The sequence below is a fragment of the Paroedura picta genome, chromosome 15, assembly GCF_049243985.1.
Source record: "Paroedura picta isolate Pp20150507F chromosome 15, Ppicta_v3.0, whole genome shotgun sequence".
Lineage (NCBI taxonomy): Eukaryota > Metazoa > Chordata > Lepidosauria > Squamata > Gekkonidae > Paroedura > Paroedura picta.
The window spans coordinates 15800852-15818058 of record NC_135383.1 but is presented as its reverse complement, the minus strand read 5'-3'; the positions used below and the strand labels follow the sequence as shown (position 1 = coordinate 15818058).

At 47.3% G+C, this 17207-nt stretch overlaps 1 protein-coding gene and 1 long non-coding RNA gene across 3 annotated transcripts in view; one reads left to right on the top strand and one right to left on the bottom strand.

Moving 5' to 3' along the window:
- Positions 1-111: 111 nt before the first annotated feature.
- On the bottom strand, positions 112-16390 carry LOC143824798 (uncharacterized). 2 transcript variants are annotated; one of them, XR_013226880.1, is made up of 3 exons: positions 16253-16390; positions 14376-14487; positions 112-5194 (listed from the first exon to the last, which is right to left on the bottom strand). It is a non-coding gene; the product is annotated as an uncharacterized LOC143824798 (long non-coding RNA). The 2 variants fall into 2 exon arrangements; XR_013226881.1 differs by lacking the exon at positions 16253-16390 and adding an exon at positions 14787-15338.
- Positions 15791-17207, top strand: part of MYO1C (myosin IC) — a 56408-nt gene continuing 54991 nt past the window's right edge. Inside the window, exon 1 of the mRNA XM_077312493.1 lies at positions 15791-15986. The gene's annotated coding sequence lies outside the window, so the exon portion shown is untranslated. The remainder of the gene's footprint in view (positions 15987-17207) is intronic.

Here is a 17207-nt window from a genome sequence, read left to right as displayed (position 1 = left end):
AATGCTATACATTTTGACTGATAAATCCCTTGTCTTACGATGCCTTTTCCAAAAACGAAAATAATTCACAGGAGTTTCTTTTCAGTGCTCCCAAATTTTAGCCTGTTTAACCCTTGGGGGGGGGGAACTTCTTGAAAAAAACATTTCCCCCTTTTTTTGTGCTTCTAGTCCCTGAAATCGCTGCTATTCTTGTTCTGTTTCTTCAAGCAGCTCTGAGTATTTTCCCCTAGGCCCTTTCCCATCCCTGTTCAGCTGGCTTCAGAAGTGCAAAGTCTCTTCCATTCAAAGGTGGGATTGAGTAGAACTTGGAGTTGTAGCCCTGCAGAATCAGCTACTCTTGGAGGTCCGACCAGCCTTTTTCAACCTCTTGACTATGGAGGAGCCCCCAAAATAAATTTTCAAGCTTCGCGGACCCCCGGAAGTGATGTCAGCTGACCACTCCTCCATGCCACACACTCCAGAAGTGACAAGTCACCAGAAGTCACCGCACTATTTGCACTTGTTGCCCTCATTTTCTCCCTCCCCCCACCTTTACTGCTACTATGGCAGCTCCACCTCATGTTGGCTTGAAAGAATGGCAGGAGCTCCCCCTCTTTCATTTTGACACCCACGGCCTACCCACCAAGCTCTGGCAGCTTGTGGCTACGTCTATTAAGGTAGGAGGGGAAAGGCCACAGATCTCCTCTGGAGCTCTCACAGACCCCCAGGGGTCCATGAACCCCTGGTTGGGAATCCCTGATGTAGGCCATGTGCAGATAGTAAAAATAGGAAATTAAAAGCACATTTAAGGAAGCTACCTCCACTGCCAGTACAGCTATGACTTCTGGCTTACATTACAAGAAAGATGGGCTCAATAATTCTCTAAGAACAATTAAAACATTATTTTTAAAAATGGACAGGAATGTCTTACTGTTCAGAGTGTTTCCTGAAAACACGGAAGGGCCTGACCCCGAAAGCTTCCTAATGAAAAGAGCAGTGCTGCTTGGGAATTCAGTGTTTGTGCATCACCCAACCCCCCCTTCCAAAAAAAAAAAAAAGTTCTAGCTGCAGCTAGGAAAACTCAGTTGTTTGAAATAAGAGTTCTTCCAGGATGCCTTTTCTAATATGTAGCAAATGAGAGCAGTTACAGAAATTGGGAACTACTGTTCTGGTGGGGTTTCCTTGTCATGTTCCTGCACAATCGCAACAGGAAGAATACTTTTAACATGTGTATGAGGGCAGCGATCTGTTAAATCATCTAAAAATACGACCCCCTTCCCCTGGATGATCTTTCTCAGACACAAAGATGGCAAGAAGAGAATTGCCAACAATGTCACATGAAACGACAGGGTGGGGTGGGGGAAACATCTGGAAATCAAGAAAAGTGAGAAAGCAGCAGGCTCTTGCAGATCAAAATTATGACACATACCTTCCTCCAAAAAATGTCAGGGATATCATTTCACAGTCACAATCAACTCAGCTACGCTGGCAGAAAACATGGAGATCATAAAATCTGTCTCTCCTAGGCTGAAGACCTGCAGCTTTGCTTGTGGTTTGATTTTAGTTGCCTGGGCCTGTTTGGTGGGAGGAGGGGAGAAATTATCAAAGGGAGACCTCAGAGGAAGCAGTTGTGCCATTTGTTTACCCCAAGACCATCATAAGTGGAGAAAAATTGAATAGAACAAACAAGAATGACTGCAGATAGTTAATTCTCAATAATGTAGGCTTTTAAGCTTGACAATATCAGGGGCCTTAATCAAGCTATTGAAAGGAAGCGAGAGTATTTAATTCCCTCACTGGGAAGGAAGAAAAGGCTAGGGATGCTGCCAGAGACACATGAAAGCAAAAGGCAACCTAATTTGGTAAAGAGATAATAGGAAGCAATTTGAGGAATGAGTATGGAAACTTGAAAAGCTGCATCAAGTTAAGTGCTCCAAATAGACATATAAACAATTGGAAAGAGAAAAAGAGATGAGAAATGAGAGACACAGATGAAAATCAATGGACTGTGCTTCATCTGAAATGGGTAATCGACAAAGTAAGACCAAAAGCCACTCATCTATTTGGGTTAGGCTGTTTTATAGCCTAAAAGCAAGAGCTCTCTGAAGAATAGAATAAATCTTTTCCCAAGTATGCCAGTATTTCTGAATCTTTCAAATTACGGTGTTCCAAGAAGGGGGGAAGTCATCATACTTTCCTCTGTATCCTCCTCCCCAGTTATATCCTATTTTGCTTCTCTTGTCAACTCCCATATTTTCACCTTTCCTTGCTCCACTTACATCTGCCCCCCCCATTTTCAGCTATATTATTTCATTTCCACCTTGCCTTTCTCTACAGTGAATACAGAAGCCTCAGTTTCTTCCATTTTATTCTTGTAACAATGGTGTGAAGTAGGTTCTGCTGAGGATGTATGTCTTAGCCCAAGATCACCCCGAGGAAATTTCTGTGGCAGAAGGGGTCTTGAATCCGGGTCTCTCAGGTCCTAGTCTGAAACAAACCACTATTCTGTGCTGGTTTTCTTGGGCTAACTGCTATTGACGAGTGAACAGCCAGGCCTCACTCCAATGAGATCTCCTACAAAGGCCAAAATACCCCTAGAACGTTCCCTGACCCTTTCACTGGGAGAAACCAAGGCTTGAATGCTGGTAAAATTGTGGTTGCCTAGTAACCCCCGTAATGGCAGCTGAGTTCCTTAAAGGTTCAGATGTTATTTCTTTTTTTGGGGGGGGGTTTAATCTCCCGTGTATTTTCAGCATCAGGTTTTTTGTAGCCCTGTAGTTTTTCAGTTCTGTAGAAAAATCTGTTGTCTGTTCATGGCATTTTAAGGATCTATACATTTGTCTATGCTGAGAATGATATATTAATTGGTGATGATATAATATACCCCTCTGATGAATCTTGCAGAGATAAACTAGGGCAAAAACAACACAACCATTTTTGCAAGACTCATGTCTAATGAACTCAGGGACTGGATACTTTTACAAAAATCCAACAGTACTCATCAAAACTTTTTTTAAGTCCTAGAAGGACTGACAGCGTAGTTGAAGTCTATAGGCAGCTCAGCATCTAAAGAGCTGATGCCCTTAACTGATTAATGGAGTTCTAGATCAGAATAGAATCCCTGGCAGTGAGGCAAGAGGCACTGATTGTAGTCCTTCTCGAAGTTCTTCATGGCATTTTATTTCCCTGCTGAACCAAGGTGAAAATAGTCCTCCTTGCTGGCAGGCATCAGTTCTTTCCTCCAGGAATATATAAATGTGGCTCAATCGAGCTTTATAAGTTTATAAGGAAAACCTCTAACAACATCAAGTGTCCCTTAAATGTTGCCCTATTGCAAAATCAAATCCATTCCGCTCACATTGTGCTCACTTGAGACTCAGGTTTCTTTGGCCACCTGGAGGAGCCCTTTCTTTCCGAGACATTGAGAAGTATCAGCTTTGTACCGAGAGGTTTCCTGGCGATCGGATCAAAGCACTTCATAGCAGCCTGAAGGCACATATAAAAGTTAATAACTTGATCAACAGACTTCTTGCTTCACTGGAAAACTTAATAGGGGGACCTGTTCTTTCCCTGCCTCTCTGCCCTGTCTCTGGAATACCTTGCTGAAGCAATTAGATATCCTAATACGTCTCTCAAAAGCAATAGCGTAACAATGGCTTTACACTCTACGGTACCTCCAAAGAACCCTCCCTTTTCTCAGATGCAAGAGGAACTGGACAAATACGCTAGAGTCTTCGGTGTCAGAATAAATTACGACAAATCCAGAATTACACCCGGCAACATCTCTTGTCCAACCAGAGGATATCTGAAAAAACACTGCACAAATGGATGAAATCTCCATGGAAGTGCATCAGAACTGATAACACCTGCTTAAAAGCAATCGCATGAAGCTGATGGAGACCACAGAAAGGACCACAAATACTTTCTGGCTGCGAAGAATGACCACTTATAGGATTCTGCTCCCAAAGCTGCTATAACTGAAGGCAAAATATATTTGATAAAGTTTTATGGGAAAGTATAAAGGGTAGATTTAAATCTAGAATTTGGTAGTGATCTAGGGGTCAGGGTTCCCATGTCTCAGATTACAGTGACATGCTTTTATGCTGTGTGGAGAACCACAAAGAACCAAAATGGTTTCAACTGGAAAGCGAATAATTGGGGGGGGGGGGAAACAATATGAGAAACAGCAGGCCCCACATAAATAAACCATATGTGCCCTAACCATCACAAAGAAATTAGTAGACATTTGGCCCCAATCTTTCACTGGCGTCCCTAGTCAATGTTCACTCCACTTTTTGTCTGTTTTTTTTTTAATGTGGCGCTTTTAAAACAGGTATAATGACAAAGTTATGCAAAATCAACCCCCTAAAACTAAATATTAACAAGGGAAGATTGAAGCAGATGATTGTGAGTACAGCCACGATCCTTACAGGGATCCATAGTCATTTTTGAAAAGCCAAAACATTTTGCCGCCTCTCCTGCAGGCTTATGTTTTAACACTTGAACGAGAATAACACACATCTCTAAGGGAACTTTAGAACAAAGGGACAAAGCTTCAAGCAAGGTATGAAAAGAAACCAGAAGAGGGAATTCAGAAAAATCCGAGATTATTATGGGGGTGGGAGGAACAAGGTTAAAGTGAGCAGTCAACGTTAATATTATAAAGTACTCCTCACACGTACTACTAAGGAGCCCCAAACTGCCTAACTCCACCCACGAAAAAACTTCCTGCAATGTGAACCACAGAGAGAGGAGCAGCGAGAAGAATGGAGAACATTATCCATTTCTGCAGAGCAGGAATGTTATCTCTGGGGATTTAAGAGCACTTGAGATATCCCAGGGATCTAAGCCAACCACCAGCGCATAGGTTTGGAATTCCAGGAGGCTTGCCTAGTGAGGAAGCCAAGCAGAAATTTAAATAGAACAAAAGTCCAAGGGCACCCTAAAGAGTAACAACATGAATTTCAATACGAGCTTTCATTAGTCATGGCTCACATCCTCAGATAAGCTGTGATTTGCAGAACCTCACACCGAAACAAATTCCAAAAGGGGATCCCTGTTGGTCGGGAGCTGCAGAATGTAGAACGACGTCTGAGTCACCTTTAAGACCGACAAAGATATAAGCTTTCGTGTGCAAGCACACTTCCTCAGATATATTCAAGTGTGTAGCTGTATTGGTCTGAAGCAGTGAAACAAAGCTGGAGTCCAGGGGCACCTGTAAAACCAACAAAGTTTTATTCGAGATATAAGCTTTTGTCTTCAAGCACTCAAATACTTTGGCCACCTCATGAGAAGGGAGGACTCCCTGGAGAAGAGCCTAATGCTGGGAGCAATCGAGGGCAAAAGAAGAAGGGGACGACAGAGAATGAGGTGGCTGGATGGAGTTACTGAAGCAGTCAGTGAAAGTTTAAATGGACTCCGGGGAATGGTAGAGGACAGGAAGACCTGGAGGACATTGTCCATGGGGTCGCGATGGGTCGGACACGACTTCGCACCTAACAACAACAACGTTCAAGCACACCTTTTCAGGTCAAATGGAGCAAAATTCCCTCCGCCAAACATATAGGTCGAGCAGGCTTTCTCAATCAGGGTTTCATGAAACCCTGGGGTTATTTGACAGCCCGGGAGGGGTTTCCCAAATGGGTGGGAATTCATTGATTTTTTAAAATATATTTTTAAAATTTGTTGCACATTCATTGGGTGGTAAGACCATGTATATGATCATGTCGACCCGCCCTCCACATCATGACTCCGGTATGCCTTGGTGCTCGCTCTTCCAAGTGCTAGCCAGGACCAACCCTACTTATTTATTTACTTATACTTGGATTCCTAGGCCGCCCCTCCCTGCTCATGGGCTTGGGGACAGCTCGCGACACATGATCACTGTAAACCGTATTTTAAAACATGATGAAACAATTTAAAATCTAATACTGTCACTGTTTCCGCAGCCCCGATTTTCTTCTTGGTCATTCTGACTGATACTATGATGGACCCCACAAGCGTGTAGGAGATGGAAAAGGAATAAAAATGCATGAGGAAGGGAGGTGGAAGGGGGACTCTCACTTGTCCTTGCCTCAAAAGTAGGCCTGGTGGAAGACTGCTGTTTTACAGGCCTGAAATCTGACAGGCTTTCCCGTTAGGACGTTACAGAAGTTGCCCCCAATGGCCACAGAGCTGCCCATGCTTAATATCCTAATTTCTTTTGGGGCCTTTTGTGCCAGCATATCTGTTCTGCATCCCAGCCAGCTGGCCCTTCTATTTCATAATAAAAAATGTAATTATGCCAAGTAGCCTGCTCCAACCTATTCTCCTTGCCAACGATGTCCTCATTTGCACACCCTCTGATTCCCTTGGCAAACAATGTTGAGACAAGGGCTTCAAAAGGCCTTGCTGAGATTCCCAGGACGGGTGGGAGACGGTCGCAGGGAAAAATGGAAGACACTATTGCTGACAAAATGGAGGGTGTATGGTCATGTGACACTCTCAAAATAGGTGACAGGTCCCCCCTGGACACTGGTGGGCGATGAAGGGTAAGGATGCCCGGTCCAGGATGGGAAACTTTGGGCGATTTGGGGATGCAGCCTGGAGATGACTGGCATCCATTCCCCCCAGGACAACTGATCTCTGTCATATGGAGGTAAGCTCTAATTCTGAGGGATCCCCTGGGCCCATTCCGCACACGTTGGATAATGCACTTTCAACGCACTTTAGATTATCCTGTTCTGCACTGGAAAATCCAGCTGCAGAAGCACATTGAAAGTGCACTATCCTATGTGTGCAGAATGGTCCCAGGTCCCACCTGGAAGCCGGCATCCCAATCTCAGTGTTCTTTTAGAAAAATAGCACCCATTTGATTATACATGCAAATCAAGCCGGATATTAAACTCAGCACACCCTTCATCATCCCTGCCTACTGAAACGGTTTTATTATCAGCCTTGTCAGTTTCCTGACAAGAAAGATTCATACTACCTGGTGCGGTTAATGTTGTTAACTCTAATTTCTTGTTTGCTAAGAGTTTTTTTAAAAAATGCAAAAACTGATGCCAATTTGCAGTTGTTCTCCCCCCCCCCCTTTGCCATGTGCTAAGATGGCAGAGTCTGTGGCTGCAGGGCAGTAATGCTGGCGGAGGGGGCTTTGGGAGGGAGATGAGAAGACTCTGGAAAGGGGGTGGATGTGCGATTAATAATGATTAAGTCCTATCAAGCAACAACGAACCTTTGGGGTTTTCAAGGCAACAGATAGGCAGAGGTGGCTTGCCATGGCTTTCCTCTACATTGCGAACCTAGCCCATCTCTTCCCATCCCAAAACTAACGAAGGCCAGCCCTGCTTCCCTGCTGAGATCTGATGGGTTTATGCTAGCATGGACTATTCCAGGGATAGTCAACCTGTGGTCCTCCAGATGTTCATGGACTACAATTCCCATGAGCCCCTGCCAGCAAACGCTGGCAGGGACACATGGGAATTGTAGTGCATGGACATCTGGAAGACCACAGGTTGACTACCCCTGGGCTATTCAGTCTGTGATAGGGTAAGACACAGAAAAACAGTCAGGAGAGGGAGTTCCGCATGGGTGTGGCTGAACTCAAGTGATGCTTCTCTGTTGATCTTGCATTTAACCCTTTTGCTGCAATTTAGTACTCCCCCTCCCCACACACACGCACTCACACTAAGGCAGGCTAGAACACAATTTGGCTCTTCCGTGCTTGAGCCACCCGCTTGCTGGGGAATGGATCGTGCGCCTCTGCATTTGCGTTGTACGGCTGCTTGTAAACAGGAAGTGTTTCCAAGATATTTTCTATTTTTCCTTGGCCCTAAAAATATGCTCCGATAAGAGCTATTGTTTCGGTCACTACCGTTTCCTGCTGGAGTTGGTGGGAGGGTTGGTCAAATAGGTGGAATTGTTTTCCTTGAGAAGGCCCATCCTGACAGTTCCAGAACATTGTCTCCTGCCCTTTTCCTGACCTAGTTTTTCCTGGATCATGGGCAACATTCCTCTCACAAGGGCAGAATGCAAAGGTCATAGAAGGCTTGTGGGACTCAGCACTTAAACGTAACGTTTTCTTCGGTGCAAATTCCAACAGAGATAATTGCAGGAAGTTGTGTTGGGGGTGAGATTGCCAGCTGTGTGATCTACCAGCAAACAGTTAATTTGGAGGTCCCCAACCTTTTTCCAGCCTGTGGTGTAGGCTGGGGGGTGCACAGCCATTAACTGGCTGCCACAGGAGGTGGAGCCAGCCGTGGTTTACCTTCAGTCATATAGTTATGAAGATCGTTGTGTGTTGCTGTGGTAGCTCCAGCACATCTTTTAAAAACCTGAACAGCCAATCACATCTCCAATGGCTGGTCAGAAACCCAGCTAGACAAAAACTCCATCTTCTTCCTAAAAACCCGTGGCGTGTGCCAAGAAAAGTCTCAGTGGCACCATGCTGAGGACTCCTGAGTCAATTCCTTCGTTGTGGCCTGATCAGATTCAAGTGGGGGTAGCTGTGTTGGTCTGAAGCAGCACAACAAAACAAAATCAGAGTCCAGTGGCACCTTTGTTGGTCTTAAAGGCGCCACTGGACTCTGATTTTGTTTTGTTGTGGCCTCATCAGTGGCTGTACACTCAGTAGGGTGGAAGATACATTGTACCCTCCACTGGGACCCTTGACGAGTTATTAATCGTTTAATGGTCTATCTGTATCAATCATTTGACATCCATCAAGGCTTTCCGTTCCGCACGGAAACGCCACCGACATCTCCACAGAGCAAATCTCAACGAAGATCTCCTTTTGGGGTTCTGGAGTAACCGAAAGCCGTGATTCATTTCTTGAAGGAAGGCCAATCTCAATTCTACTTTTTTTCCCATGAGGGTTGGGAATATGTGACCTATTCCCTGTGATGGAAACACAGCTGAGCCAAGATGGTTTAAAAATAAACAGTTTCTTATGTCCATCACTGTTGTGGGAGATCCCGGGGAATGGAAACTCTGGATGAGGACTGTGAATCATCCAAGTTGGAAAGAGATTTTTTAAAGTTGATAACACTCTCGTTGCGCATGACGCTTTGTAAAGGATGCGAAGATCAGTCTGGGCCCCAAGGAACTTAGCCATCTAAAATCTGACATGGGAGACAGCAAAGAAAAGGAAGGCAAGGCTGCGATCGACAGAAATAATTGTCTTTCTCTGTTGTTGTGGTGGGGCTCTGGGAGGCCATGTTGCCATGAAATCAATCTCTGCCTGTACTTCTTAGTGCCAGTGAAACGCCGTTAATAGTTCCAGCATAGAAAACAAATTATCTACTATATTTTAATCAAGTGAGACGGGAAGACCATTCTTTTTCATCTGCTTCGGCACCGGGGTGAACAAACCTTCCCAATAGCTTGTATAAAAAATCCAGCTATCTCTTTCGGTGTTGGATTAAGGCTTTGTTTGAGAAATTACTGCAACTGATTGTGGCTCTTTAAAGCAGTCGTTCTAGAACTGCTCCCAGCCCAATTTATCCCGCATACAGGCTTAGTAGCCAATGCTAACAATGCTCTTCACCCACTCAGAGCACATTAATTTGATTTGGGAAACAGGGATTTCCCTTCCCCCACCTGCCCAGCTTCTCAATATTTTATACGTCAATCCACATTGCTAAGTTTTTGTTTTGTTTTGTTCAGAGGAAGGTATTTTGACAGCTGTAGCATGTCCACTCTATTCAGAGACCCGTTACCCTGAATGGCATAAAAATTCAAATAAATACAGATAACCACAACACAGATGGACATAGGTGATATACACTGAAACCTGATGCGCAGGCTAGCATTTTCGCAAATACAAAAGACTGAGTTTTAACACAGAAATTAGTCCATTTGCAGTTTTGGCCAACAGAGTAAGATTCTTGTTTAAGTAGCAATTCAAGAATTTGCCATCCATTCCTGCAGTTCAGCCAATTTGGTTATATTGTCTTGAATTGGGATGTGTTGGCTGCGAAGAGCTGGGCAGACCAAGGGACACCACAACCACAGAGGCAAAGTCGCTCAAATTTAGGGATATGGGTCACTTTTGAAGGGAAGACATTTAGTCTTGCTGGGAGTAGTGCTTTCCTTGCTTGAAGGGAGTCCAAGGAATAAAAATAAGAAGGCAGAGTTCTGTAGGAAACAGGAATGTCCCAGAAACTAGGGGAGCAAGGGCCATAGGGAGCTAATTTGATTATACCAGCCTGAAATAAATGGATCACTTAAGCTTCTGAGGGCAACTGTACATGGCAGGGGTCCCCCAATGTTCTGCCCTTGGGCGCCATCCAAAGTAGCCATTTTCTCTGGGGGAACTGACCTCTTTTGTCTGGAGATGAGCTGTATTTCCAGGAGACTAGCATCCCTAACTTCTGCTCTGTGGTTTATTCCCCACCCCCTTATCTTTCACCTACCAACCCACATTTTATAAGCCTAGCCATGAACTACAAGGGTAGAGTCTGGTCTGTGATTTTAGAACAAGGGGGAATTATGGAGTAACTGGGAATTTTCTTTGGAGATGAGGAACCAGTGCCAGTCAGGACTGGGTTACTGTACACTGAGGTCGTAAAAGGGATCAATTGAAAGAGGCCCTATGGCATCACCCCCACCCAAAAAAAGTATATAAGTATTAATGATTTTTTAGAAAATTGATGGCCCCTCCTAATCTGAGGCAGTTTAGTCTCTAGTGGAGAACAGCCAAGTCCAAAACTTGGTGCCCACAAGTGACAATGTACTGCTGGGCGCTTTCTGCCAAAAAGCTCTAGCAGTGTGCATGGCTCTGCTTTTATCTTCACAACAATCCTGTATGATAGGACAGGCTGAGTATATGACTAGGTCAAGATCATCCAGTGAGTTTCATAGCAGAGCAGGAATTTGAACCTGGCCCTCTGATGCTCTAACCTCAAGACCATACAGGCTCTCTGCCTTGGCTCTGTGTGAACCTTATGCCCTCCTAGGTGACTTCTGGGGTGGGCTGCAGTGTCCTGTTGTAGGACTCACTAGCTTGCTTTCTCAGTTTCAGGTTTTCCCATATATAAAATTAATGCATGGGTTCTATAATAGTTCCTCTGTGCAGCTTCCTGGCGTGTAGTCAAGGCACTTCCTTGAGTGATCTGGCCTGCTGTGGCTGAACTGGGAGTAGTCTTAGGCTGCAGTCCTAAAAACACTTCCCTGGGAGTAAGTTCCAATGCAAAAAGAAAAAAATGGTGCTTGCTTCTGAGTAGAAGGCATAGGATTACCTTTGTCTCCATGCTCTCCACATGTAAAATGTTCATCTGTTTTGCGGACTGTTTTCTAAACCCCAAATTACTTAATACGCCTGCGTGTGCGACTAATTTGCCCTCTGTAGCAGGTCTCTGTGGCCTGAGTGACCTGTTTGGCATGCACTTTTCATTCTCGGTCTGTGTTTGTGACACAGGTGCAGGCTGGATTGTTCGTGTGAGCCATTGTCTCCATAGTTTGTGTAGACAGTGTTGCTTGATGGCAGGGTACAAGAGTTTTAATTATAAGCTGTGCCGGAAGCCAAAAATCAGAGTATTTTGAAAATGAAATTATAAATTGCTTCTCTGATGGAACAACATTTCTCTTTGTGTGTGCATTCCCAGCAGCTATATCTACCAGTTCTCCCCTTCCACTGCAGACCCGATTTTGGCCCTCCTCCGGGGGAAACAATGGAGGAGGGGCTCAGTGGATGTCCCATGAAATCTGTGAATGGCTGGAAACACTCCTGTATCAACAGCTTTCCTGTCTGCTCCACCAGCTGATCTGTCATTCTGTGACTGGCTCCTATTGATAGATCCCTGCAGGATTAGCTGTCAACTGGTGACCTGATTGGCTTTTCAAGCTTCCTAATATTTTCCTTCTGTTGCAACCGGAAATTGGCACCCTACGGGGGACAGCAACAAGGCAAATTTTGGTCCATGTGGTATGGCAGCTTAGCTCTTGGGATTTCTTAGATCTCTCTCTTGGGCTGCAGCTTGAGTCTTCCTTCTGTAAACAGGCGACTTCTATCATCTCAGGAGCACTGGATGTGAAAGCTTGTGGTTCTGTTAGGGTTGATTACACTTCAGCTTTGCAAATGATGCACCCCTTGCTTGGTTCTGTGTCTGAGTGTCTTGCCAGGAGCTGTGGTGCAGTGGAAGAGCATCTTCTTTGTGTGCAGAAGGTTCCAGGTTCAAATCCCTAGCATTTCCAGTTAAAAATCCAGGTTCATGTGAAAGATCTCTGCTTGAGATCCCTGGAGTCTCCACCAGTTTGAGTATGCTGAACTTGAGGGACCAATGGTCTGATTCAGTATAAGGCAGCTTTGTGTTTTCATCGCTGCCATCTGGCTAAACAACATAACATTTAGGACATAACGGACCACCCCCCTTCTTCCCAGTTATGCAAGCATCTCCTGAGCAAAGGCATTCTCATTGCTACATAGAATCCCAGACTCAAAGGGTTGCACTGCTGACTGTTTCAGTGGCCCATTATCAAAAGGATTGCGCATTAGGCACAGCAGAAGAGAAAGAAACAAGCATCAGGGGAGGCTGTATTCCCCACAGAGTCTGGCTGTCCAAGTGGACAGCGTTATGAAACGTACACAGGCGGAAAGGACAAGCTTGGGAGAGACAAATGCTTTTAAAACCCTCTCCTTTCCACAGAGAGCAAATAGGGTCCCCACCTGGTCCTGGTCCTCACCTGGCGGAATGAGCTCCCAGAAGGCGTCTGGGCCCTGCCAGAGCGACCCCAGGGCCGGCAAAATGGAGCTCTTCCCCCAAGCCTTTGGTTGAGGTCCAGCTGAAGCAATATATACTGGGCTCTCTGAACCCCCTCCCCTCACACAGTTGTGTCCTTGGAACAAACCGAAAGGCAACCCTGGACTGACCAACCTATGTGATTCAGTTAGCTAGTAATGTTACTGATAATGTTCCAACTAAGAAAAAAATGTTGCCAACTATTACTGTTACTATTGTTGTCCGGTTATTATTACTGAACCATGTTGTACCTGTATTATGATTTCTACGTTTTCTGTAAACTGCCCTGAACCGCGAGAGGAGGGTGGGGTGTGTGCGCAATCAATCAATAATTTTTTGAGCCTGACACGGCATGCTGGGTGCAGCAGCAAAATGGCTGCCGCAGGAGGTGGAGCCAGCCTCAAAGAGCATTACGCTCAACTGGCACCAACAAACTGGTGATCCCTGGCCCCAGGGAAGCTTGTCTGTCAATGACTGGAGCCAGGGCAATTCTCGGTCTTGGCCACCACCTGGTGGAACGAGCTCCCAAATGACATCAGGGCCCTGCCGGAGCTAAAACAATTCTGCATGGCTTGCAAAAAGGAGCTCTTCCACCAGGCTTTTGGCCAAGACAAGTAAACACACCACCAACCGTTAACCAGAAACCCCCATCAACGGCACCAACAGCAAACGTAACCACAGTGCAGACAAACTGTGATTTGATTGTTAAATCACACTGTTTCGTTACAAGTTCTCACTGTTAAATATGTTTATATTTGAATAAATATGTTTATTGTACTGAATTGTTTTATGAGAGTTACAATATAAACTGCCCTGAGCCAAAAGGGAGGGCGGTCTATAAATAAATAAATACATGGGATAAATAAATAAAATGATTACTACAGCTCAACTTCAGTAACACAGTATAGATTCTGAGAAGGACGAATCGTGATTTCTGCTCTTGTAATTCCATCCTACACAGACCGTGTTCACTGCGGCTGGCCATGCTCTCTGCTCACTCTAATGGCAGAAGGTAAAGGGCATTGAAACATTAAATCCAAGCCACTGTCCACATTAATTGGCTAGGATTAGATTAAAGAAAATTAGATGTTCCATTCAGAGCTTTAACTTTTCCCCTCTCCTCCATAGCAAAAGCCTACACTGAAGTATAGAGTGTGTGTGTGTGTCAGGTTTCCTGCTATTCTTTCTGTAAGCCCAGGTTCTCCTGCATAACAAGTGAAAGTTGTGACTAACTTAAGTACCGGCTGTCCTCACATTATGCCCTAGAGATGTGCTTGGAGGAAAACAGCTTGAAAAGCCATAAATGTGGAAGGCAGAGGTGTGGATGCAAACTGTCGTCACTTGGCCAGGCCTGGCTAGATAAGAGCATGTGCACACAGACTTGGCACCCGAGTCCAGTAGCAGGGATCTCAGTGCCAGATCAATGTTCAGACTTGTGCAGAAGCTGGACTAGTGCAACCCCTGGGAACTACTGCACTGAATCTAGGAGGGGCTGTTTGCTGGGGAGCTGGGTGAGATTTCCTGGGCTCTTACAGTACTTGAAAATTAACATGTGAAACATTACTTTGCATGTGTGTGTGTGTGTGCTGGGTGGTGCTGGCTAACTTTAGCATGACTGGTATTATTATGGGAATCAGTGTTTTTACAGGGCTACCTTTCCCCCCCTGAAGGTTGTACCTTAGTGTCTCCAATGTCCAGTTTATTCCTTTCTGCAATGGAAGGGGGCTGGAACTCAGTTGGTAGAGCATCTGCTTAGCTAGCAGAAGGTCCCAGGTTCAATCCTCCACACCTGCACGTAAAAACATCAGATCACAGATTTATGCAAAAAGGCCTCCGAGAGTCTGAACGGGCAATACTGGTCTTAATTGATGGTCAGATTCAGTATCGGGCCCCATCACTTCTCAGCCTTTTGGTTAAGATCAACTGTAGGATCGGGCCCCCTAATGTGTACAAGTTGGGCCGGGCTCAACATAAACTCACAGCAAGCAAGAGATTATCCATTGCAAATGTCTGTTCATTGTTATATCCACATAAATAACTGTACTGGCTTGTCGGTCAGAGGGTGTTGGGATAAAAGACTGTGCTTACATTGCACCGTTCCATGCAGAAACGTTATCCCAGCGAGGCCCAAGTCCTTGCAAGAGCTGACCAGAGGAACAACTGCAAGCCAACTCGAGGTGTGTTTGTGTGTGTGTGGCTGGTTCTCGAGGGCACCTCTATGGGCTCTGCAGTTCACCTCAGCTTGGTTGACAGTAAGGTGGCCAGATCCCATGAGTGGGGGGGGGGGGAGGAGAGCATCTGCTTGGCAAAGAAAAGGTCCCAGGCTCAATCTTTTGCGCCTCCAGGTAAAAGCAAAATGCCTCTGAGACCTTGGAGAGCTGCTGTCGGAGTGGGCAATACTGACCTTGATACAGAACAAGCATGCCCATCGAGTACATTTCAGGGGAACTCTGAACTGACCAGCCAATGGGGTCACAGTTACGATGTTAATGCGTTTACCGTTGTTATCACTTGGAAGTTATACTGAATTTTATTATACTTGTACTTATTGTCCTTCCATATTCTATATAAACCACACTGAACTGCAAGGGAAGGGCGGTATATACATAAAATAGTTAGATGGATGGATGGATGGTAGAGCTGCCAGACCCAAGTTGAGAAAATTTTGGGGATATTAGGGGGGGGGGTGGAGCCTGGGGAGGGCAGGGACCGCAGTGGGGCGCAATGCAACACCCAGAGCCACGCCCCCATGCTCTCGGGGGGGGGCACTGATCTCCGTCGCCGGGAGATGAGCCGCCTTTCCAGGAGATCCCCAGGCCCCACCGGGAGGCTGGCAGCCAGAGCCTTGCCCCTCCATCTCGCTCAGGCGGGGCCTGCTACCTCGCAAGGCTGTGGGGAGGGGAGGAGAGGAAGCAGCCGGGCGCGTGGCATCTGCGGAGGGGACGGGCCGGTCCTCCGTGCCTGGGCGGGACCGAGAAGCCAGCGGGGGGGGGGGGGGCTCCATCCCGGGCGGGCCGAGCGAGACGGGGCGCTGCCTGCCTCGAGGAGCTCCGCCGTGACCCGGCCGGCGAGAGCGCGCATGCGCACTGGGCCCCGCCCCGCCTGGCCCGGCCCTGCCCTGCCCTGCCCGCCAGGGGAGTCGCGAGTCGTGGCTGAGTCTGAGGGCGACTCTCGCCGACGGGACCGGCACCGGCACCGGGACGGAGCGGCGTCGCCTGGCGTCGCGTGGCTGGGGCGGACCGACGGGACGCGGACGGCGGCACCCCACCCTACCCCACCCCGTGGAAGGTAAGGGGGCGGAAAGGGAGGGGGGGGTCGCTCGACCCGCCTCAGCTCCCTCAGAGGGTGAGGGTGAGGGTGAGGGTGGGGGAGGGGGCGAGGGCAGCCACGCCGCGGGGAGGGGACTGCGCACGCGCGGGAGGGGTGGGGTGGGGGGGGTTGGTGGGAGAAGAGAAGAGCGCTCGGGCTGCGCTGCCCCCCCGGACTGGGGCTCGGAGGGGAAGAGCGCGCGCGGGCCTCTGCCCATGGGCAGAGGGCGGTCGGGGCGCACACACCTGTGGCGTGGCCCAAGTGCCTGCAGCGGGTGCGTCCTGGTCGGGGCGGCCGGGAGAAGAGGCAGGACCAGGTGGGGACTGAAAGTGGAAATGGCCCTGGGGGGAACCAAGCGGAGCAGCGCCTTCCAGGCAACCCAGCCCTGCCCTGCCCTGCGCGCCATGGGCGTGAGCTCGCCCTTTGCTTCCTCTTCACACCGTTGGCAGGGCGGGCAGGAGGCAAGTGGGCGGCTGGCTGGCACCGATTGCCAAGGAAGGGCAGGGGCAGGGCTGGGAAACCCCCCTGCCAGTTCTGTGGCCGGTGCAATACCGGCGATGGTTTCCCTTGCAGAGCATGCCCCAGGAGAGGTTATCATCCAGCCTGAGAAACTGACAGTGGTGGCTTTACCTGCTCCTGTATTGAAAAAGCTGGCCCCTTGCCACTGTTTCACCTCCCCACCACCACCATGCCCGTCGCACTCGTGCAACACGGACAGCCGTCCCCTTCACCGTAGCAAGGAGAATGTGCCTGCCATCTGCTTACTGTGCCAGCTGGTATTGCCAACCAGGCTGCAAAGGCACATTCCATTCGTGGCTGTATAGGAATGCCCGAAGGTAGAGGTAGGGTGCCATTAGTGCCCAGGTGTCTTCCACGGGCTCGTGAGACCCAGCCATAAAGAAAGGACTGCTGATCCCAGGAACTGGTTGTCTTCGTCCTTCTCCTGGACTTTCCTTAAGCTTTGCACTGAGTCATGTTTCCTTCTGGGTAAGCTGGTTTTGAGATCCACCACTTAGGTACGCTGCAGGTATCGCCTTGAAATTGTGCTGACAGTTTGAGTTATTCCTCTTTTTACATCTGCGCATTTGCTGTTGCATGAAAAAAAGGTATTGGGTGATTGTGTTTTTCCCCTCATAATTAAGTGAATACAGTACATTTTAAACTTTGCAGCACAAGCGAACTATCAAGGCAATGCTCTGA